This window comes from Ptychodera flava, chromosome 11 (genome assembly GCF_041260155.1).
Source record: "Ptychodera flava strain L36383 chromosome 11, AS_Pfla_20210202, whole genome shotgun sequence".
NCBI lineage: Eukaryota > Metazoa > Hemichordata > Enteropneusta > Ptychoderidae > Ptychodera > Ptychodera flava.
Window position 1 is genome coordinate 8,691,566 of NC_091938.1, and position 25,559 is coordinate 8,717,124.

The 25,559-nt window shown below is 38.7% G+C and overlaps 2 long non-coding RNA genes across 2 annotated transcripts in view; one reads left to right on the plus strand and one right to left on the minus strand.

Moving 5' to 3' along the window:
• LOC139143447 (uncharacterized) overlaps nt 1-25,559 on the minus strand; it is a 27,792-nt gene continuing 2,233 nt past the window's right edge. Inside the window, exons 2-3 of the long non-coding RNA XR_011554590.1 lie at nt 5,150-5,275; nt 1-2,908 (exon numbers count right to left, since the gene is read on the minus strand). This is a non-coding gene — a long non-coding RNA (uncharacterized lncRNA). The remainder of the gene's footprint in view (nt 2,909-5,149; nt 5,276-25,559) is intronic.
• Nucleotides 20,972-25,559, plus strand: part of LOC139143448 (uncharacterized) — a 12,817-nt gene continuing 8,229 nt past the window's right edge. Inside the window, exons 1-2 of the long non-coding RNA XR_011554591.1 lie at nt 20,972-21,082; nt 21,334-21,545. This is a non-coding gene — a long non-coding RNA (uncharacterized lncRNA). The remainder of the gene's footprint in view (nt 21,083-21,333; nt 21,546-25,559) is intronic.

A 25,559-nucleotide genomic window follows, 5' to 3' on the forward strand; every position in this document is an offset into this window, starting at 1 on the left:
AAAATTACTGCTATAACAACAAGTATCCGTCTAAAAATTTATTGTTTAATCAATGCCGACTAATTAGTAGCAATCAGAAGAAATGTTGTTCAATTCATACAAAGAGCAAACTGATCGAGCATTGGACCCCACAATAATCAGCGCAATTAAAGGGACAAAGTCGGCCATTTTTCATGAATTTTGTTTGATACAAAATACTACTCATATTATTTGACATGTTGCAATATACTGAATGAATGGGTGACCATGCATATATTCGGCTCCGATTTTAGACACGACGGTTTCGTTTATCGTGTCTAAAACCGGGGTCGAATTTATGCATGGTCACCCATTCATTCAGTATCTTTCGACATGCCAAACAATATAAGTAGTATCTCGCATCAAAGTAAATTCATAACCCACACCAAAGTACAAATTCATCATAAAATGCGAGTTAATCGTCATCAGACCTAACATTCCACTTAAAGTTGCCTCATAACAAATGACATAAACTTTCCAGCATTTGGTCAAGTATTTCTTCAAGTTATTCCTGCAACAAACATATATCCACATGGACGAACTCAGACTCAAGTGCATTAATATACAGACAAACCTACCGGAGGCACAAACAGGCTCTGAGAACTAGGAGGTAGGTCATCTGCGTTACTCAGACAACCAACACAAAATGTGACTCTAGTTCGGAAAAATGACGCGAACAAAACTGCAGAGGATCGTTCCAACCAGTCTTCTGAAACAGTCCTTGCTCGTTCGATATTCTACGATAAATTATTGGCCTCATTTACCGAGGCAAATGAGTGGTTCCCAGAAGTCATGTAACATGCAAGATGTCGGATCCCGCAAATACACCTTGTCGTCCGAAAGATATGACAAGAAAAGTCGAAAAACATTTTCCGATAGAAAAATTGGAGGGTTGTCGATATCCCTTTTGCAAATTATCACAAAGTAGCTGTCTTAACTTTTTGGCGTGTTGTAGTGAATAGAAAATAGCACAATCGGAGGTCCTAGAAAACATTGATTTAGATCATGTAGAACTATAAAAGGGTTTATCAAAATACAGAACAGGTACAGGTTAGCTCTGACGATCTCTAGGGTAATTCTAATATTGTTAATTGTTATTTCCTACTTCCCCTTTGAAAAATTACATACCATTAATCTTACTTGTGCTTAGGGAGCTTTCTATTATTAGGAGGCGGGATGGGTGCAGGCCCGGGTAAAACAGGGGTGTTCCATCATGTACAATGTGACCCTCTTACAGCACTCCACCGAAAATGTAATCCTCCCCTTGCTAAGTTTGTAAAATGTGACCCTAAGGACGGGTTTGCAAAAAAAACCCCTTCCCGATGCCTCCAGCCACCCCCGTCATAATAAGTGAAATCTTCCTTACTGCTATACACTACCATGCATCCTTCACCGCTCGAACAGACGTGCATAAAACAAGACGATCGGTAAGTAGATGAAACCGCAGAACGCCTCCCCTGTTCATTTGAACGTTGAGGTCGAATAGCGAATACTATCAACTCTAAGATATTTTGTGACCTGTACAATATCAAAATTTATTGGTGGGGGACCGTGTTACCATCAGGCTGGAAAAGATATCTCTTTTTTTGCGCTGAGAGTTTAAAAACACTCAGCTCGTAAAAAGATGTCGTTAAGATTATGTAGAAAAATGAAATCCTCCAAAATTACCCACCAAAGGATATTCCTTGAAGTTAGAACTGAGTGTCTTTCTACTTTTCGAAACCAAGATAACATATATGTGACCAAAATTAATTCTACAATTTGTGATCGTTCATGTTGATTATTTGCAACCATTTGCAGTAATAGAGCGCGAAGCCACTGCAGTGAACTGCAATAAAACTGCTTGTACTAATTAGTTTCAGCTGTAGCCGTGGCCACTTTGGTGTTGAACAAGGCTACTTGATAAAGACAAAAAGTCTGCTTGTACAAAGGCAAAACTAGCTCTGTCTGAGGCTCGAGTTGTAAATGAGAGTTTACGATTGGCACCCTGTGTTCAAGATTAAGATACAATGTAACACTACCATGCACTGGTCCATGTGACGAACTGTCTGCATGGGACATACAATGTTGTCGACTTTGCCAGCTGGCTACAGCTGAAACTAATTAGTGTGAGCAGTTTTATTGCAGTTCACTGCAGTGGCTTCGCGCTCTATTACTGAAAAGGGTAGTATTTCTCTCACAGGGCGTTATGTCGCCACTCAAAACCGCGCTTTGCGGGTTCCTTTGTCGGTACGGGCAAATACAATGAATTGTTCAGTTTACAGGACCGGAATGAGTGGACTATTTTCCGCTGTGATAAAATTTCATCTCGCATCAGCTGCCGTAAAAAGGTATCATGTCGTGAAGTTTCACGAGATGACGGATGGAAATTTCGCGTCGCTGTTTACTGTACAGACGGTCAATCCATCGTATTTTCACCTGACATGATTCAACCTGTCAGACAGCCCTGCCCAGCCCAGTGCCTTGCACAAAATAACGATCCCTTTAAATGAGTTTCCGTGGGTGGTTGTCTTGGAAAACACCGCCCTGCTTGAGCTTGGGCACATTGCAGCGGTTTCCATGGCGATGCACGTAACAGCACAGGACAAAGTTCTGATTGTCCTGGTGACGACTCGCTTTATTTCAGATTTGGAATTCCCGACGGTATCAAAAACGTGTGTGGAATGATAGAAAGCTGTTAATAACAGAAGTATGATGGCGGCTAGGTTGGGTGTCACCATGGCAACGCCAGATCCAACATTACACCTGTTTTCGCGACAGCATGCGACGCAAATGTAGTCTTGATCCCTGCGCACACACTCTTCTGGGTTGTAATGCGCTTTTTCCTCGTAGCAAAATGTACTCATCACACAGCTTTTAACGACCTTTTTGACCTCAAAATCTGATCCACCTAGAGAGAGAGAGAGAGAGAGAGAGAGAGAGAGAGAGAGAGAGAATTTGAGATACAATTGAATATAAATTCTATCAATCGCATTACGCAATAGAAACCCTTTTCGACTTGTTTATGGCTGATCACAACACATGTAGTGCATATTATGTCGCGGAAAATTGGGCCAGGTAATATTCTGCGCGACGCGCAGGTACGATGCGTTTGTACCATTTGAGTGTAAAAGTGACCCAATGAGTCAAAATGGATATGTTAACGCGCAGTGGTCGTCGCGCTGCGCATCCTCCTAAGGGGGTCCCCCTCTGTTGTAAACAAATCCAAGAACGCCGCACATGTTACGGGTTGATTGTAATGTTTGCTATATTGCCGCTTGTTAAAATGGCGGCTGATCTGTCACAAGCATACCAACAAACCAAATGTAACACGCAATAAAAGGTCAATTAATCTAAGTTAAATATCTGCTGAATATTGAACAATAACTGCACGCTGGATTGAGATCACATTTGCTCATGATTTTCTTGAATCAGTTGAATGGGGCTCGGCTGCTGTTATCGCTCGAGCCATAGAGCTAGACGTACGCATGTACGCATGTATACGCCAACAGACTATCAACGACCGGGCTCTAGTTTTCGACATCGCTAGCAAGGACGAGAGCTTTCATTTCAAGAGGCCCGACAGGAGTACAACAAGTTGTACAAAGACAACAACTCAAACTACAGAAATCTACAGCTCGCAGAGCAATGCCCGCTGCAGCAAGAAGCATCTCTGCATCTGTTCCGTTCCGTGGTCTGTATGAACGTCCGTGTCAAACCGGGTATATGGCGCGCTACACTCGGCTGTGGAGAATCCAACTCAACTACAAAGTTTACCCCGTTTTGGGGTGCAAACGAGAATTCGGAGTACAGGTATCAAGTCAAGCGAAGGACCTTTCATAGGTCTTCTTGTTATGTGGGGTTATCTCACTTGAAAGAGGATTCAGACCTACCCGGCAATCAGGAGGTACAACAACGAAGTTTGCCCAGCACCGGTAGTCCTACACCAGCTAGCATTGGATCACTGCCATGACCGTGCACAAGACCGGGGCACAGGATCTCTCGATACGTCTATGCACGGTGTAGCCGTGCAATTTTCCTGCCAAATGCCGCGAAAACCCGCTCGTTTTGTCTATTGTTTCCTGTCATTTTACTATTTCTTACCACGTAATACTAGGAGAAGTAAGACATGGTGATCAACAGTTGGTTGTGGGCCAAGTCGTCGCGGGCCGGCGGTACGTTGTGCGACCGGATTCTCTATATCCGTGTACGTCAACGCGGTGACCGTCTCCCAACAACATCTCCCGTGTCCTGCTCTGGCTTGCCGATCATGGTCTTGAGTGTAATTTTTGTGGTAGGCATTGTGCTTGTTGCTAGTCTACATATCGATCATTTTAGTTATGTATTTTCACTGTACTGTACATAGCATTGTGTACAACCAGCGTGATCGCGCGCGATCAAACCTTTTTGTTCACTGTGCCTGCGTGCAGTAAACTCAGCGACATAATGTGCCGAGTGTAGTGTCTCAATGTTCGTACCCTTTACATGAGTTTATAGATAGAAATACACCACTGAAGTTCGTTTCCGATCTTAATATTTTACTATTGCATGATGTTGAGTCTTACAAAGGCCTTAACAAAGTGGGGGACTGCTCCCATCTCACTCCTATTGAAGTTGAGAAGACTTATGTTTACAAAAATTTATGTTTATCAACAAAAAAATCACGCACGCGCAGCGCGACGACCACTGCGCTTTAACGTGACTCATGATAGGCCGTGGCAACAATGAATGGTAGAACACAAAGAATGCATGTCATTTTGACGAAGTAGACAACGATAAATGAATTTTCAAAGTAGCATTTTGGCGATGTTTGAAAAAAAGGCTTTTGAACTTAAACGTAATATCTCATTTCAAATATGTTACTTTTTACCCATGTTACGTTGCGTCGTTTCGTGTCATGTGATGTTATGTCATGTCATGTCGCACCACGTCATATCAAACATATTATGTTGTGTCATGTTATGTTATATCATGTCATGTTATGTCTTATCCAAAGATATCATGTCGTGTCATGTCATAGTATGTCATGGATTGCGTCTACAAGAAGCCAACTACTCTCTCTCTCTCTCTCTCTCTCTCTCTCTCTCTCTCTCTCTCTCTCTCTCTCTCTCTCTCCAAAACAAAATAAAGTTCATTGACCTGCCAAACTTACCAGCATATTCAGTTTGCGTAAAGCAGGCGTCTTCTCCAATCTGGCAGCTTTCAACGTTTGCCGCGTTGCTACAGTTGGCGTTGTCATCCTGGAGTCGACACGAATAGCACTCCAACGCCGCTGTCTCTGGGTGTGGGAATGACACGGAAGAGCACTTATAGAATGCGCTTTTAGGGAAAAGCTGTTGATAAAAATGCCAGTTGTGAAACTCTATCCTTGATGTATCACAACTTTCATAGGTTCAGTTGGCTGCAGCATAGTTTATAGTTGAAGACTCAGTTGAAAAATTATATTGTGGACACAGATCTAGAATTGCACGTTGAGTTTTTTGTAGGTAGTACGCGCCTCAAAAGTGGGATACTGAAACTTTTGATCAAAACTTTCCCAAATGAAACTTTCAACCATTCTTTCACCAAACCGAGAATAAAAATCACCCTGCAAAGTTTGGAACTACAGAAACAAACTATCCAACATTTACCGATATTTGAAATTCAAGATGGCCTCCATCCCTTTGTGATAACTCTATGGGGAAAAATAAAATTTTAGATTTTTCAAAGAAACTTAGACTGTGACAACTTTTCTTACCCTAAGAGCCTTAAATGAGACCCTGCAAGTGGTAGATCAGAAAATAATTGTAAAAAATTGTGAGTGCGGATATCTGTACCCGAGGCGCATTCTGATTCAATTTGATGGCTTTGTTATTCTTTCTCTATCCGGTCGACTTACAATTCGAGACACCACCGCTGTCTTTTAAAAAGTGTAATTTACATGCGCTGCGCGGTAATCTGAGCTACCCTATTTAAAACCCTCCGACCCTAATTTTTCTCGCATTTTCAAAAATCTTACTTGATTATGCCAGATTTTGCTGCTTTTTGATGAGTCATGCGCAAATAAAATTCAAAAGTAAGAAAGATTTCGATCGACCTGGCATGATAATGGAAACACAATATTTTATGCCTAATCAGATATCACTGCTGTCTCTTATTTCTTGTTTGTTTCAAGAACCTCAGAGCAGTACCCGGTACGTACCGCTGCGTTCGCCGCGAGATCAAATCGTGACGTCTATAAGAGCGCCCTCAATGGAAAAGATCGCAAGAACATGTCGCAAGAACGGGTTCGGAGATACCTACACATGTATATGCCTTGATGAGCGTAGTTTGCGTGTCACAGTCAGGTCAAGTCATAGCAATGAGCGTATAAGCTAATACGATAACTGCAATGTGAAGGGCAAGCGACACTGAACAAGTGAAAGATGGTAAACATGACGATCAAAAATTAGATTCGATATTAGGGTTATAATTTTTTTAGGGTAGAGGAAGTTAAGATTAATTCGGCAAAACACAGACTAACACAGATCATTATTTCAACAATAGTTACGGTGTGCAAGATTGTGAAAGCGATTGCAGACAATAATGCATGTTGATACGTTAATGGGACATAAGCTGTAACTTGTGGCAAGTTTTTCAGTATTCTGCTTCTGTATATCAACTACCGTGTTTGACCCTAATCCATTTGTCATGCTGAAATTTCGAGTATTCTTTTTGTCAACACAGCTTGTATGTGTGTAGTGATCATTATTTATTGTTTACAAATGAATTCTAGTCCGGACTTGAATACAATTTTCAACAATAACAATGTAGATTATACTCATATAGGTTGTGTTGATATGCTAAATACTTGGCATTAAATTACAGTTTAGGGATTCAATGCAGAAAGTGTAGGGAAACCACAAAACAAAAGTTCTGAAAAAATAGCCAAAAGATACAGCTTATGGAGCTTTAAAGACAATGATTATATGCGGAGACATAAATAAATGAAAACAATGAATTCATAGGAAAATGTTATGTTACTAAATGTTGAAAAACATTACCGTAGGTAGTGCGCCTTGAAAACCTTCCTAAATGAAACTTCAACCATTCTTTTACCAAATGAACAATAAAAATCGGGGGTCACGGTGCGAAACAAATTACCCAACATTTTGATGTTTTTTAAATTCAAAATGACCGCCATTCCTGTGTTAAGGCTATGGGAGAAAAACAAAAAAAAATTATTTTCGAAAAACTAAAGTAAAAGTTTTCTTCCCCCTGGAGCTTTAAAATGAACCTCAACAAGTGGTAGATCAGAATTTGTTTGTAAAAATTTGAGAGTCCGACTATCTGTCCCCGAGGCGCGTTCTTCATTACATGACGTATTGACGAGCGAGAGTCATTAACTATTGGGCATTTGAGTTCACGCAAGCAAGCCCAGTTGAAGCGAAGGGCATAAATTGTCGTCTTGTCCTGACACACAGGAAAGGAAATATTGTTCCAGGAAACTGCAGTAAATTATATCACTGTAGTTACTTAGACGATATGTTACAATCTGATATGTTAAACAGATGACGAGGAAATTACCGGTTTACAGGGTAACACCTGCTTTTACAAATCAATGCTAAAATTAACAGATGCGCTTCATAGATATTTCGGCATTAATTCCAGAATCCGTTATAGGGCCTGTACATGTAGCTTTAACTTTTGATGATTTTTCCACATTTTTTAGTATGTCAACCACAGCTTCTTGTTTTACTCCCCAAGGCAAGTCGAAACATCTACTATATATTTAGATTGTCAATATTGCATCTACGTTTGTAAAATGCAGTAGTCGTAAATTTACTTTTGAATTTTACTCCGGACCAGAATTCACTTGTCTACGGTTATGATGCAGTCTACACATATACACGCTGACAAGCTGAATACTGTGTATCTTGAAATGCTTTTTGGATTCGAGCAAGAAGCTGTAGTTGACATTAACGACAGAAGTAGATGGAAAATCATCGAAAGTGCGTTATTTGCGCTCTAAGGCCAACTGCATGGATTTAACACAACTCTATGGTGAAATCGCAAATTGTTAGACAACTGTTCCCTTCCACGCGAGACCGAGGGGACATTGGTGAGTATCCATTGCGGTACCGCAATTGTGTGAAGACGAGGCGGTGGCTGCTAATTTTTAAGATTTAATGTTTAGTTCATGGCGAAAAAATAATACAAATATTGGAACGCCAGTAAGAAATTCAGTTCATCGTGATTAGTTAAAAAAACCCCCAAGAAATCGATTTTGACCGAGGTAATGTCTCCTTCATATTCAGCTTCGAATACATTATACACCCAGCGACGATATACCACGAGATCAGTTCATGACATATATGCACGAGTGATAGCGAGTGCATATGAAGTGAACTGGTCAAAATCGAGTGGTATACCGTCGCTGGGTGTGATTTCTTGTTATTAGGCCTATATCATAACAGTATATTGAAATTCTGGTGTGGAACATCAAAAACGGATTTTTGCACAAGCTGAGAGCTCGCACGTATGCCAGCCGTGGTATATCGTCAATATACCACGGTTGTTTTCGCGTCTCGACCAATCAGATCGCTGTATTTGCGCCATCAATATACTGGTATGTTTCAAAACATAATCTTGACGCGGATTGGTCAGCGTTTGTGTCTATTGAATTTGTGAATAGTATTATAGAGCAGTGTAATCAAACCTTTTCGATCAACACCTGAAACGTGACATAATTCAAACCCGAAGAAAATTAATCACGTATCTTTGTGTGCACTAGAAAGCAACGGAATGAAGGGGTCTCACCAATAATGGCGATATCATTCCAGGGAGATATTCTTTTGTGTGGGAGATTTTCTTTTTTCCTTCTTCTCCTTTCTTTTTCTCCGATTAACATTTTGAAGGAACGGAATTAGTGCTTCTTCAAAGAGCTACAAGATCTTGCCTGGAGAGCTTCTGTTTATGGCTTAGGGATTCACCAGCAGACCTGGGCATGCGTAGTACAACATGCAATTTTCCACGCCAGATATTTTTATTTGATTATACAATGAAAGACAGGAAAGCGTGTATGTTTCCAAGAAATCAACACGTTCAACTTATCTTTTGAGTGTTCAATGCGGAGACAGCTATCTGCGTTTGGCCCCTCTATAAGCATTCCTGCAAAGATACAGCAGCGCAGCGCATTTTCTACACAACAAAAAAGCCACAACTCGTTTGTTTACAGTGAGAGGTCAGAGTTGAACAAATTTTTACTCGCACGTTTTTTCATGTGCATATATTGTTGTTTCCACCTTTGCTCTGTGACTAAAATAAATCTAGTGGAGGCATGTGTAAACAGTCAGTTATTTTATATTACTAGTTTTTGGCTTGAGATTCAGTTCTAGATATCATTCATAGCCAGAAAGAGATGGAAACGTACTGGTATAGAGAACATCATAAGTTCATCTTATATGTTATGTAAAATATTATATTGTTCTCACAATCCGGAGTAATTTCAGCTATTTCTGGGAAAAGTTCATCCATATTTTGAATATATATGCCACATCAGCCAATGAGCTGAAAAGGACCGTCAGAAATGAACTCGAAGATACAGAACTTGACAGATGAACTTAGAAATGTATATATTTCTGTGTGACAATAAGTATGAAATTATGTCAGCTGTTTAATTAACAGCATCACAGTGATATTGCAAATAGGGCATGCATATAAGGTATCAAAGCCAGAGACCCTGCTGGCAGAAATCGCGGATACCGTTCACGTGTACAGACAGTGTAAAGAATACCTGTTTGAAGTGCATTGAACCTTACAGTAACGACTATAAGAAGTGTTTGTATGGATGGGTGAGACAGCGATCGAGATATCATGATCAACGGGGTTGTCGAAGGTCAGAAATAGTTCAATCGGCCGTAAAAAGTAATTATGCCGAGGTTGATGATAATAAGGTAATAAATAGAAGCCATTTTTTTTGTAATGGTAGACCATTGTTAAAAGTTATGCCGCAAAAATGTGCCATTGATCGGGATAAATTCTTGTCTAAATTCATAGAGAACGGTTGAACTGGACAGATGAGTCAGCCGGGCTGTTTCTTAGATCTCAAATTACGCAATTTAAATTTTCGATCGTGAAGATATGTAATATTTGCATCGCTTGGAAGTCAAATCAGTGAACATGCAATGCATCCTGGGTAAAGTATAGCACAACACATATTAAGCTTACATGTTGATTATTTATATAATATGTCTTTCTGGAAAAGAAGAGAACCCTCTTTTCTGCACCACTTCTTTGTATTTGGTCAAATTCTTCTACTGCAAAAAATTAAAATTGCGTATTTCAGTATCCTGTAGCCATGATCATAACTATGAAAATATCCATGGCAACCGCCGTGACGGCTTGATATATGGACGGCAGTATTTTTCATGCCATGACGTCGAGACCGGTCTTATCAAGATGGCCATCGACAATCTCTCCCTTGTGAACTGAACAAGAACACGACCATAGACGAAAACAAGGAAACGCAACCCCAAGTTTGTACGTGACTTTGCCCAGAAGGTTCGGAAAGCCAACCACATAATGTTCGAAATGAGAAAGGATGCATGCTAAGCTTGGTTAGAATGCAGTGTCTCTGTACGTGGATAGAATAACTAAAATCAGAGGTCACGACTCATGTACGGCACAATGATAAGTTCCATGTTGATCTCGTTCAGCGTTTTCCACGATATAACAACTCATATTTTCAGCTTTATCACGTATGACTCCCGAGAGGCCTTTGCTTCCCACAGATTAAATTTTTCTGATACAATCTTCTAAAAATGACATGTTATACGTCTTTTCCTGTTTTAATGAACCAGTTCTCTGCAATTTCGTACGAAAATCATTGAAAACAAAAACAATCCCAGACGGTAGGTGGCCACTGTCTCCCCATTTGTATGTCGCATCGTTCTATCATTCAATCAGAAATGTCATCAATCCGTGATTTCTTGTCCTACATTCCACTCAGATATTTCACTTTTTCTTTTTCATTGATGACTCGTGGTACAAGATTTCACGCTAAAAAAGTGCGAAGTGGTAGCGGCTGTTTCCCTGCTGAGACGCGTGACCTTATCGGCTTTCGTCGGTGACCTGAGCATTACGAGTGCGCGATCCCTCGGTCACAATCGCCAGATGTGCGGTGTAGTCGATTGGGAACAAGGCAACCTGGGTCACCATCCTTTGCTAATGGTACAGGTACATGTGTCACGGTAGATTTATTCCCCACGATTAGATTTCGGCTGGCTTTACATTTAAGTATACAATGCTCGATGCCAAAAAGCAGAGCGTTATGAATCATAACATAAATCACTTCAAGTACAACGTAATAATATCTGGTATTTCATCCATCTGAAGATAGCAAGCTGCCTTTGGCATTGGAAACTGTAATTTTCCATGACGACTCAGACATCTGTATACTTTTTATATATATATATATATATATATATATATATATATATATATATATATATATATATATATATATATATATATATATATATATATATATATATATATATATATATATATATATATATATATATATATATATATATATATATATATCTGTCTGATGATTGCTAGATGCATGAAACTTAAGTAAAAGATACCATTACTTTGTACTTGAAGTAATTTGTGTTATTACTTATATATATATATATATATATATATATATATATATATATATATATATATATATATTATATATATATGATTCACAAAATTACTTCAAGTGCAAGGTAATGCTGTAGTAATATAATATATATATGTGTGTATGTATATATATATATATATATATATATATATATATATATATGTCTGTGTCTGTGTCTGTGTCTGTGTCTGTATATAGATAGATAGATAGATGATATTTCATGCTAGTCTATTAAACATTCTTTATGCCTATGCGTGGCCACTTTGACACAGGAAATTGTTGATGCTCAGAGTAGGAGCAAAGCAATAAAAAACAATTTGTTCTCTTACACATGTTTTGCATGGGTATTGTCCGAACACTTGGTTACAAATTAGTGTGTGTACGGTCATCTTCCTTTGTGATGCATTGGCTGCAGAAAAACACGGTGTACAAGACAATGAATAAAATCTTTTGTTCTTGAATGTACCAATATTTCATTCCGACGTCATAAAGGAACACAAATCAACCGTGACATACATTTGTGATATGACATCCAACACGATACGGACATCCATGAATGGAATTCACGCTTTCAACAAGCTCATTGCTCTTAGCGTTTCACGGTTGTTATTATCTACAGAATATTTTTCGTGTTGATTCAAGGTCTGCGTGTCTAAGATCTTTGGTATTATACAGGCAATGTTACCATCTGCTCATTTCCAAATATGCCATTTTTAATGGAGAATAGTAGCTATTTCTATTGTATAGAACATTTGGTATAATGTCCTATTTAAAGGTGAGAGTATTTCAAATACATACGCTATCATCGTATTATATTAATAAACTTCATCGAGGATCCCCAAGAGATTGTAGAGCGTTCCATGATCTAATTTCATTTGCTCTCTGTTGATGCCGGCGTGAATGAAATCACTTAATTTGTCGTACCTTACAAATCTGATGCTCCAACTCATTCATCAACGCTCTGGATTCATCAATCACTCGAATAAATACTCCTTGTCATCGACTGAAAACGCTAGATAGTAACCCATGAACAACGCCGCGAAGATGAAAGGACATTAGCGACTATTTCTATATCTGGACGATGAAAGGGCAAAGTCAGAGAGTTGACTTTGAGGGCTAACGAAATCAGACCTAACGAGTCAATCTCTGTGTTTAGGAGAGCAAATATACTGAAAGTGTTCGTTGCCATGGGGCGTTTAATTGACCTAGTAAAACTAACGGAAGGCTATTCTAGCTTGTTAAACTACTTTGCCAAGTGATTCTGTCATACAGAAGGCGTATATATTTGTGTTTCTTGTACTACAAGATTAGTCATGCAGGTTGAAAAAACAAATGTGACGAATTGGAAGCCTTTTAAGGTAGTATGCGCCTTGAAAGTGGCATACTTAAATTTTTGCTCAAACCTTCTTAAATGAAACTTTCAACCATTCTCTTACCAAATTAAGAATACCAATCGGGGGTCATTGTGCAAAGTTTGGAACTAGCGAAAAAAATTACCAAACATTTTGCGATATTTGAAATTCAAAATGGCCGCCATTCCTGTGTGACATGAAAGTTTTTCTTTCTCAAAGAGCTTTACATTGTAAAATAAGCCCTCGCAAGTGTTAAACCAGAAAATAATTGTAGAAATTTGAGTGTCCGAATATCTGTCCCTGTGGCGCGTTCTACCTTAAAGAGCACAATTTACAATCGAATTGAAGTACGTTGACTTACGGCAACTCAGGTGTTCGGCGAGACTGCAGAATAGGGGCTCATGCTGCAGTAAAATTCAACATTATCTTAGGGGTACTTTTGTATTTATTCACCATGACAGGCACCCTCAGACAAGCACTGATGGCTATAAAGAGGATGTGGTCTAATCTTGTGTTCTTCAAGCTGCGCATTATAGGGAACACGGTTCAACCTCGCCTTGCTCAAGCAAATCTCTCCCGGTTCAAACAATCACCTCCCCGGGCATTGGCGTTTCAAACACAGTCACCTGTGGTCGGTCTATTCCGCTTGGCGTCTATGCCCCATAGACGTGGGTACATATGCCTATATGTACACACGTCTATGGGGCATAGACGCCAAGCGGAATAGACCGACCACAGGTGACTGTGGTTTCAAAATGCCGTTTGAGACGGGTAGATATTCCGCACCTGGTTCGTTGGTAATAATCGTTATCAGATGTTTTCATCTGAGCCTAAGATCGGGGTCGGCCACATCGTGAGAACCGTTAAAAACCGCCTCTGTGGGACCCAGCTAATGATGGTTTAAAATTTCAACGGTAGACCCATTTCAGCGTAGACCGAGGGCCTATGAGCAACGAAAGAAAAATAATGGTTTCCAAGGGGCACTTTATAAACACAACATCAGCAACCATATGGCGACAAATTAAATGCGCTCAACTATTCTGGTGAAAACATTTGTTGGAAAAGAAACCATCCATTGTTGAAAGTGATTAATGAGAAGTACAAATAGCGTGACACATGCATGGTTTATTATAATTGAAATAAAAAAATTATTTTGATCGATTAGAAATAAAAAATATTATCGATGAGGGTAAAACATGGCATCATACTGCCCTAATTAATCTTTCATCAAAAGAGAGTAAATTTTTATAAGTGAAGTGCAAATTGCGACCCATAGAAGCAAACGTTGGCTTATTAAGGCTCCAATGTCTTTGATGATTCAGGAGGTAACTGGTTGAAATCTCATCCATAAATCACTTGGGAGTTTCACAACATCAAAGTACTGTTGCAACAAAACATGAATTCCCTGCTGTGCAGGACAAAACAGATTTGGAAACAAGTCATGATACAAGACAAAGTATCCGCTGGAGACACTGTATTTGGAAGCTGGAGACACGGTATTTGGAAGCTGTTAAACTTTCTTGCTGATGATATGTTGACATGCATGCAATTAAAAAATACCTAGCTATAAATGGTGACCTTGACACTATATGACCATTATAAGGTTGCACCACGACATTTAATCATATCGCAGAACAAATTGTCGTAGTGCATCGTCCGTATGCCGAGACTGAAATTAAATCTGCTCAGACATGTCTGCCAAAGAGCTTCTGACATCGAAAAAAATATAATGACCAGACGTGTCATGTGGGATCTTATCGCAGCACAATTGGACGTATATTATGCCGTGTAATATTATAGTACATTGTCCAATAATAGAGTTACTGGAATCTTTATGTGCACGTTCTTGGCACAAAAAGTGTGTCCAGAGTGTCAGCCTGCTGTAGTCGTTATCTAATTAGATACAGAATGGTACATTTAAGCTGGTCTTGTAGCAAGTTTTTATGGAATCATGATTCAGACATGTCTGCGTTATGGCTGTGGGTGTGAAAAAATCGTAACAAAATGACCGTCCAGCGCAGCCATATTGGATTGTATCACAACATGAACTGACACGCATAAGTACGGTGCAGTACACTGTATTGGTTCCAACTTTGAACGAAGGTGGTCCGGGCATGTCTCATTAATTACTTTAGCTGATGGACGTACGGACGCAAGGACGGATGGAGCCAAATCCATTGGCCACTGACTTTGTCCGAGGGAACTAATAACCAGAGAGCATTATTGACTTATTGAAAGTAATTTGGTTGTCGTCTTATTCAATATCCATTGTTTTGTATTCGTCATAATCTAAATACAATCAAAGGTAGAGATGGCTGCATTTCGCTGTTGTTCTTGATAGCTGTTGTAGTTGAAGGTTTACAAAGGTCGAAGGTCTCATTAAAATCTCGCGATTTACAGGCGTCAATTATGATGTATGTAATTTTAGAGAGGCGCCAACAAGAACGACTAAAAATACAAATGTGTTCATCTCTTCATCAATTTCATTTTAATGAAATTGATTCTTGATTGCTAATCCAATATTTTAAATTAGTGGGCGATACACTATCTAATTAAATAACGACTATGGCGCCATCAATCAGGCATGGTGTATCACATTTTAGAAGGCCAATAGCTGTAACTTTTGAAGATTTTTTCACTCTTTTTATTTTAATGTCTACAGTTTTCTGTTCCACTATTTAGCTCGTCAACACGGCGTCTACATGTGTAAAGTGGACTGTTATATTGTCTGGGTTTGAATTTTTGTCCGGCCAGAATTCATTTATTAACAATAACATGCAGTCTACACATATACAGGCAGAGTTGACGATCTGAATACTGTGTACCTCAATATGTTTTGGGAGTAGAACAAGAAACTGTGATTGGCATTAAAAACAAAAATAGTGCATAAAAATATCATCTAAGGTTACGTTGCCGTTATGACACGTTGGCTTGCACGACATTCAAGTCGGGCAAACGTAGAACAAGAAATATGATACAAAACAACTTCTTAATATGACCAAGTAATTCAACAGATGGTAGTTGGGTCATACTGGCCCCCAGCTTCTCAGTACTGATGTACTTACACTAGTACAGAAATGTGCGAGAAATTTGCGAGAAATGGACACTTTCTCGCGTGTTTGCGTGAAGTATGCGAGAATACATACTGTCTCGCACTTAATTTGCGAGAATTTTGTTTTCTAGTAATCAGCCAGCGAGAACTGTTTTTTTTTTTGCTTTGCATCAGCGAGACATTGAATTCTCGCAATCAATCTGCCAACCGTAATTTCTTGCTGGTTGATTCAGAGAATTCAATTTCTCGCAGATGCAGATCGAGAAAAAACAGTTCTCGCTGGCTGGTTACGAGAAAACAAAATTCTCGTAAATCAAGTGCGAGATAGTATGTATTCTCGCATACTTCCCGCAAAGAAAAGCGAGAAAGTGTCCATTTCTCGCAAATTTCTGTACAAATGTTCAGCTGAAAATAGAAATGAGCAAAAGTTACAGACAACGATTCTCAGAAATTATTCTTCACTGCGCAGATTCTTTACGGATTGGCTTGCAGTCGGCATAATTGGACAGCTCAGCGCACTGATTTAGTTGAGTCGAAGTGTACTCCTCACTTCCATCATATCGCTGTGGTCGACATTGAGGTCAAACATCTATGTGCAAATCTCACAAAGATTCATGATGCCAAACACATGGCATAAAATGACCTTTTCTTTTGGGTTCACGAAATCCATAATAAATCATAACGATGAATTCTGATTGTTACCTGTCAACAAGACGCCGTAATGAAAGGCACGCTTCACCCACACACTCCTAGCTGAAAACGTGCCTTCACACCTCGGCGATGGTTTATGACAGCACAGTGAATGAAGACACATAGAATCAAAGGCATTGTTGTGCGTACGTTTTTGGGGAGCTATGAATAACGAACATCACAGAAAACACGGCATAGAATGTTAAATCCTTATCAAAACTCAAAACGAAATATTCAGATAACCCTTGTGTTACTTGCAGTGAAAGTTTGTGTATGCGCATTCGGAGCCTCTGTTTACATAACCAGTTTTGCTTTGAAGGCGTAAACAATAGTGTTTAGAAATAACGTCATGTATGGACATATGTGTATTTGTACTAGAAGGCTAAGCATAGTAAGAACAGGACAGAAGGGCTTGAAATGACATTCAAATTATTGCTATTATAATTTGATAATGGTGCCTAGGAGGTAGATCAAATACAGATATAAGCTGTTGAACAAATGGTCAACTGCGAAGTAAATCTAAAAGACTGTAGATCGCAAAGATGTGACATTCCCTGCAAATTTCTGCTTTTAAGAACCATCAGAGTTAACCAAGTTATTTTGTTAATAAAACGACTTTTAAATACGTAATTGACTAAAAGTGAAATCTCAAATGTTTGTATTTGCGGATAAAGAGTTGAGCTTTACACTAATGAAATGACACAGACAGCCTAACTGGGCCTTTATATAGTAATTGTATCTGAAGCGCATGCGGAAAAATGAAGTGAGATCTCATTAACACATCATGCCTTTTGGACACGCTGCCAAACTAGACGAAATACCAGAAGCTATACCTTTTGATCTATATGTTTTTTTTTATTTTGTTCTCTTCACTATTTTGTCCATCTTGTCAGACGAAGTTGGGTTTATTAAAGAAAGTCAAACGCTGAGTTTTCCTCTCAAAATCCCCCAAGATCTCGACAAAATCTACTCGTTCATTTGTTCATTGGAAGAACATTCTCTAATCGCTTCGTCCGTCTAGAAGTAACAAAAACATCATTGAGTACATCTGCTTCTGTCTTTCATAATTTGAAATGTGATCGAAGTACCTGATGGAGAAACGTATACAGTGTAATTGGCTCTATTTTATCGAAAAGCATCGTACAATATTCACTAGTTTATATGGAGTAAATAAAGGTTTCACCGTATTACTAGTTTGAAATTCGAATTTTTTTTCTCCCGTGGAGTTAACACAGGGATGGCAGCCATTTTGAATTCTGTAAACATTTGGTAAATTGTTTCTGTAGTACCAAATTTTGCACAGTGACCCGTGATTTTTATTCTTGATTTCGTGTACTGAGAGAGTTTGAGCAAAAATTTAAATCTTTCGATTTCGAGCTCACTACCTTAAAACGATTCATCATAAACCACAGGTATTGAGTTGGTTTACCTGTTGGGTAGGAGGGAGCCGTACAAGAAGTAAATAAACTTATTAAAAAATGTTTACCATTAGTTAAAAAACAACAGTTTCTAGCCAGGCACGTTTGCCATTTTGAGACAAAAATGTATGATTATTTTTGAAGGGAGATGTCTCGAGGAGATAAGCTTATACTTGTAGAACGATTTGCGCCCGAATGCGTTTTTGAACCAGGTCATGACCTACGAATTAGAATCACGTTTTGATTATAAAAATAGAATATGTTTGTCAAAAGAAGACCAGATATGAACTGAATATGCTCATGTGTTTCACAACAGGTTCATTAATAGAAGTACCCTTCACAGAACAATAAGATATATGTTATCACTATATGTAGCAGGATTTTTTAACTTCGCACAGTACTCTCAGAGTTTAATCACTAATTACAAAACTTTATTTAATATGCAAATGAGCTGTTAATTTACTTGACACTGCTCAATCTTCATGGGACAATTACATATACATCAGATCACAGAGTAATATCATAGACAGAGTGGCAACACTTGCATGCCTTTTGTTCCATGGTCGTCTCGGTAGACTATTGGCTTTTCATATTAAAATGAGCTTAAGAGGTGTTAAACTTTTTGGAGGCTTGGTTTGTGGTTGATAATTACACGAGATTATGCGAAACATACGACGAGATGGCATCGTACTGCCAGTCGCGTAGCAACCATAGTTACTTTGTGAGCTCTCAGGCCAGAAACACTGCCTAACGCCAATCAAAACATAACACGCCAGCAGTTTCATAAACATGTCCTTTCTTGGCGCACGTGTAAAAGACGGTATGACTGACCGTAAACCATTGAGTAAAACCAGACAGTATCGATAAAAGACTTTCAAATTTGGTTCAAACACACTCATTATATATTCATAAAAATATGAGAGGAATTTTTAAAACGGTAAAACCCACTTTCCTGAAGCTCAAAACACTCCCGTTTTCGCCAGCACATCAATTCCGATCAGCACAACACGACAACAACAACACAAGCTTTGTCGAACATACTTTCGCTTAACAATTGGTGAAAATCCGAAATTACCGAAGGGTGCATGGTCGGCACTCTTCGGAAAAGAGAGCCAAGAGCTTGGTGAGGCGAGGCAAACATGGATTGCTTACGTAACCGCTTCACGCCTTAAACAATAGCTGTTGCCACTCTGTCTATGATATTACTCTGTGATCAGATCAACATTTGTAGCACGTTTTATTTAATTTAGTGCTGTAATTTTTGAGTAATGTAAATAATTACAAAGTTCATTAAATATGCAAATAAACCCTAAATTAACTTGACACTGTACAATAATTCATAGCACAATTAAATATTTATCAAATCAATTTCTGTAGCACGTTTCACAAAATTTGGTGCCGTAATTTCAGAGTTATATACCTAATTACAAAGTTTATTAAATATGCAAATGAACCCTTAATTAACTTTACACTACTAACTGCTTTACAACACAGTTAGATATCTGTCGGATCAGTATATGCAGCAGTTTACATGACGTTTGATGCAGTTATTTCGGAGTTATATGACCAATGATAAAACTTCAGGAAATATGCAAATGAACTAATTATTAACTTGACACTGCTCAATGCTTCTCAGTACAATTGGATATTTATCAGATCAACATCTGTAGCAAGTTTCATCAAATTTAATGCTGTAATTTTTGAGTAATATCACTAATTACAAAGTTCATTAAATATGCAAATGAACCCTTAATTAATTTCACACTACTAAATGCTTTACACTACAGTTAGATATCAGTAAGATCAGTATCTGCAGCAGATTTCATCACATTTGGTGAAGTTATATCGGAGTTATATGACTAATTACAAAACTTCATAAAATATGCAAATGAGCTATTTGTTAACTTGACACTACCAAATGCTTCTAAGTATAATTAGATATATATCAGATCAATATTTGTTGCACGTATCATCAAGTTTGGTGCAGGAATTTCAGAGTTATCTCACTAATAACAAAAGTTCATTAAATATGCAAATGAGAAGATAATTGACATGACACTCACAGTATCATCATAATGTTCTGAGACTGTCATCTGTGAAAAGTTTCATGAAATTTGGTGCAGTATTTCTTGATATATGTCTACACTGTCATTACCGTCTCCATAGGGAAACCATTGTACGGAAAAAACAATTTTGCATAACTTCATTAATATGCAAGCCACACTGACCAAAATCTAATCAGTTCTTGCAAGTAGCATATGGTACCCGTTTACCAAATCTGACTTGAATCCGTTCAGGCGTTTTTGAGTTATCGCGTAAACAGACAGACAGACAGACAGACACACACACACACACTAAAACACACACACACACACACACACACACACACACACACGGACAGACAGACATCGTTATGACATTAGCCCACGTGTTTACACACGTGATCTAAAAATGGGCTAATATTACCGCTGAAGACTCGCCAACCAAGGGTGATAAGAGTGAAAACAAACGATACAACTCAAGACTTTCTTGCAATGACCACGTGTAACCGATGACCTTATGTAACCTATACAAGGCTGTATGCAGCTATACAAATACTGAAATTGCACAGCCAAAGATAATACACTATCACAGTGTGTGGAGGGGCCGTGACACTATATTTTGTCGGGTATGTTGCTTTATATAACCATTCAAGTCAGTTATAATAATCTCATTAGTGTAATGTCAATACACTGAATGCCCTATAGCTCACCTTTTCAATCAGATTTGTCCCAAACCAAACTGTACTATTTACAACTCCGCACAGCAAGGCATGGGACAACGCAAGAAAAATATCGGAACGATCACGGGGTAGCACTGAAGATAAATGGGCCTAAAGAGCATTTCAATTCAGTAACAAGTGACCTAGGGAGTCGTTAATGTAGGATTGGGATAGAATCCATAGCTCAAGTCCCCAGAAAACCCCTTTAGTCCGTATCTAAAGACTCGATCCACTTATCCCTTTGTGCCAAATAAACTGTCCCCTTACACAGTTTTGGATATGGGTATCTGAAGGTGGCTTACATGCGACCATAAACAAACAGTTTAAGTAATTCAAGTATATGCTTTCAGTGAAAGTTTATGTACATCTTTTCTACTTTTGTCTTGCATTGGAAATTTTGTGATGGACAGATAAGGATAGGAATGTATGGGATGCATTTGAAACTTGCTCGCTGACTACAATTCCCTGAAAGAATGGCGCCAAGGACACATGGGACGGAAGCTTCCATGTAAGATTTTGTGGAGGGACCGTGCTTTCAAGCATTAGCTTTTCGGAGGGAATGACAAAGGGGGATAAAATTCAGAAGAGCGAAAGTCGCTGAAAAAATTCTGCTGTTTTGAAGGTAGGTAAAAAAGCATGAAATTGTTAAAAAGGGAAAGAAAGCATACCACGTAGTATCCGAATTTTCAAATTTTTGACCGCGCAAACGCTAAAATGTTTACAATCTGATGGCACACTCCGAATAGCTAAAAGGGACACTCTTTTTGACCTTTTTTGATATCAAGAGAATTGAATACTTGCATAAAGTCACACTGTACAAAGTGACATGACTTTACAAGTCAAAATTATGTCTTTGCTGAATTCGAACATATGGTTTCGGTTACGACTTTACACAAAATGGATTTTTCCTATTCCGACTTGCTTTCCTGTGACCGATAAAGATCCCCACAATGCAAGGGAAAGCTGCTAACCTCATACATAATGTAAAAAGTACCGCCAGGTAAGACCCATCTCGTAAGGGTTCAACTTCTCTTCGAAGCGGTCATTCGAAACAGCAAAGAACAGGCATATTGAACAGTATATTTAACCGTAATCCCCGTGGTACGTCACAAGTATCCCAAGATACTTCAAATCTCTATAATTAACCCGTCATTGGCAAAGTCACGGTTACATATGCCATGCATGGTATAATTAGTATGCATGTCACTTCATTCGCATTATTCGCCTGGCCTGTAAAGTTGGTAATTCGACCGTAAACTGATTGCTCCTTTTCTGTTCTCAGGGAAACTCCATCACGTTCTCATGGTCATGATTTTTATGTCCACTCATATATGACCAGCGTTAATGTAACATAACCTTTATGTGGCGTTAACTTGAGCTGTTTCTAAGCAGTCGATGAGCAAGCGTTGAACATTTCCTTTTTTGTGGTCGTTTTCAGTGTGCACTGCAGCGTTACGAGCTGTGTACAGTTACTAGCAAACGGGCGATTTTATGTCGGCGATGTTGGAATACCATGGACTGAAACACCAATTTTGGCTTCAATTGTGTTTACTACACACGGTTCTCTTATCAATGCAATACGGACCCTGATATAAGCTTACACAATGTGCAAATGCACGTCACTCTGTGTGCATATTCGTGCTGTGTGTTTCTCTTTCCTTCCGTATGTATGTATGTATGTATGTATGTATGTATGTATGTATGTATGTATGTATGTATGTATGTATGTATGTATGTATGTATGTATGTACACATGTTTATTATAATGATTTGGCATAGCTGAAGCCTCCTCTTCATAGCTTTGGTGTTTAGCTGATTCGAACCGTTTTGCTGATATCATAGTCAATGACCTGAAAATTGCATCAACAAAACTACAGAGAATATAATTGTAGATGAAAAACGTTCGCCGTAGCGTTGTCTGTTTCCAAGAATCAAGTTACAATAAAAGCAAGCTAAATTGTGATAGTGTTTGATTCGATCTATATTAAAACGCTGTGATCTATCACCATGTATGTGGCGATGACAACAGCGTAGCTTGGAATGTCTTTGTTCAGTTCTGGCGAGATAACACCGGATGAAACGACTGGCTCGTGATGGGATTTTCGGCGATATTTCACATCGTGCGATAGTATCGAACAAACGTCAGACGAAAATTGTCCTCCATGTACGCCTCGTTAAAATCAAGACAGGCGATTTTACGACGCCGAAAGAAAGGGAGCCAACATCCCGGTTTATAATGTTCATGAAATTTAACGGCGCAGACTGAAAGACAAGATTAATTTTTCACAATGTGCTCCAAGCTGTAGCAGTCAGTCACAAACATTCGCGGAAAACATTCACAGAAAGTTGTTAATGTCACGGAACATGTTTATTGCGAAGATCCTCTTTATTAGACAATTCCCTTCGGCACGCATCCCTCTACGTCAGACTCTTGCTGAACAAAGGCTGAGAGCTATACTTCATTATACCCAGGACGCTGAAAAGGACGCTGTTGACATTTTCTCAGTCGTTCTCCAACGTCAAACATCTCGGCGATTAACATTTAGTCCCGATACAGCAACAATGCGTTCTGTATCCATGGAAACGGAAATTAACTGCACAAGAGGGAAGCTCTCCTCGGAGGATATTTAGATTCCGAGATAAACTCCCTATAGGTTACACTGTATGAAAAAGCAACATCAATACTCCACTATGATTTTAGCGGTTACTGTTTTTCCCTGTTTGCAAAGAGGGGAAATATAACTGACTATTTCATAATCTCTCTCTCTCTCTCTCTCTCTCTCTCTCTCTCTCTCTCTCTCTCTCTCTCTCTCTCTCTCTCTCTCTCTCCTTTCTATTTCACGGTTGACAATACAAAAGAATGGTACAAAACGCGTCTTGTTGGCAAACGCGGCAAAATGTTTCTACATGGAGCGCCAATTTTGTTTGAGACCCGGATGTCTCACCTGTAAGCCATTAAATAACAATCTCCAGACTGATTGAGCCAAGCCGTCATATAGTATTTCACAGCCACGCTCCACACGAGAATGCTTCAAAACGAAACAGTCGCATACTTGTAGATTTAACACGCAACGACTTTTATCGAGGAAAGGGCGATAAACTACTATACGAGCGTATGGTCCTTGTCATTTTGTATTCATTAATAGGAAAAACTCATTTTCAGTTATTACAGCAATTTTCGTTGCCCGCCTTTTAAGAAACATCCGTGTCGATATTTTATTATGTAGGTAATGTTAGTATAGCTGATCGTGTTACATGTCCACAAAATTAGATTGGATTTTTAGGCTATGAAATAGTTTAGACTAACTGAAACGCATACGGCGTTTTTACAATTTACATGTTTTCTATGTATAGCTTATGGATTGCATGTACGTACACGTATGTATGTATATATATATATATATATATATATATATATATATATATATATATATATATGTATATATGTATATATATATATATATATATATATATATATATATATATATATATATATATATATAATATATATATATATATATATATATATATATATATATATATATATATCGCAGTAACATCATGAGACGGTATTTCCAAACTACTGCCGTGTGTTATTTCGTCCGAGCAAGAATACTGAGTCGGTGTTTACATGAATCAGGGAAACATAACCGGGCCAGCAGATGACACAAAAGCGCGCGCATTACGTAACTTTGATTTGCCTACACTACCTTGATAGCGCAATCTCACAAAAAGCAACTCCCAAACGTTTCATGAAAGTTAATTTTGGCTAAATCTCCTGTGCTAATAAACCACCGCCTACAAAAGTATACATCCAGATAATAAAATGATTGTTTATTGTTTACAAAATTACATTGCCAGCCTCAGTTCCAAGGGAAGTCCGATTTAATCACCTAATTTTTGGCAATATCATTATTGGTGCACGAAGATTAAACAACAGTAACAAATTATCAAGAATGTGGTCCGTTTTTATGTTATAATGTTCCATCGATTCGCCCTGTATCATAATGAGGAATTCAACAGTTCTTTTGCAAAGTCAAGGCAGTATAAGATACGCGCACACATGGCAAGGATAGCTCGCAGTCAGTGGAAACGACTGCAGCTACTTCTTGTCAGCGTTCGCATCGCTTCAAGAGCACCGTGACTTGCCTTTGTCCTTAACAGCTGTGGTTGTCCAAAGTCTTGCTGACATGTTAACAATCAGTGGCTAATATACAACCTCAACGTTTAAAATATCGCATCAATAAAATTAATAAACTTTTATACAGCCAAAATGCTGAGAGGAAATTAAAATGCAGTATTTTGCAATCAGTAAAAAATGGTGTACCAGACATCGCCCAAACTCCGTACAGCGTGATTCGTTGAGTTACAGTCACGTGGTATGCGTCATTTTGGGGCTGACACGCGCAAAGAGTGTGTTGCCGGTTAACAGGTTCGAAACTGTTTACCGGGTAACAGTCCTGAACAACTGTTGACTGGCTAAGGTTCAAAGCGCCGCCTAGAATGCGTGAAGAGGGTATCGAATGCGACCTATGAGTGATGGAGGGGGTTACTTCTCCATTTTTCAGTCAAGAAAACTGGATGAGGTGTGTTTCACAACACCGTGACGTATTGGCAGACCATATTCGGGTACACA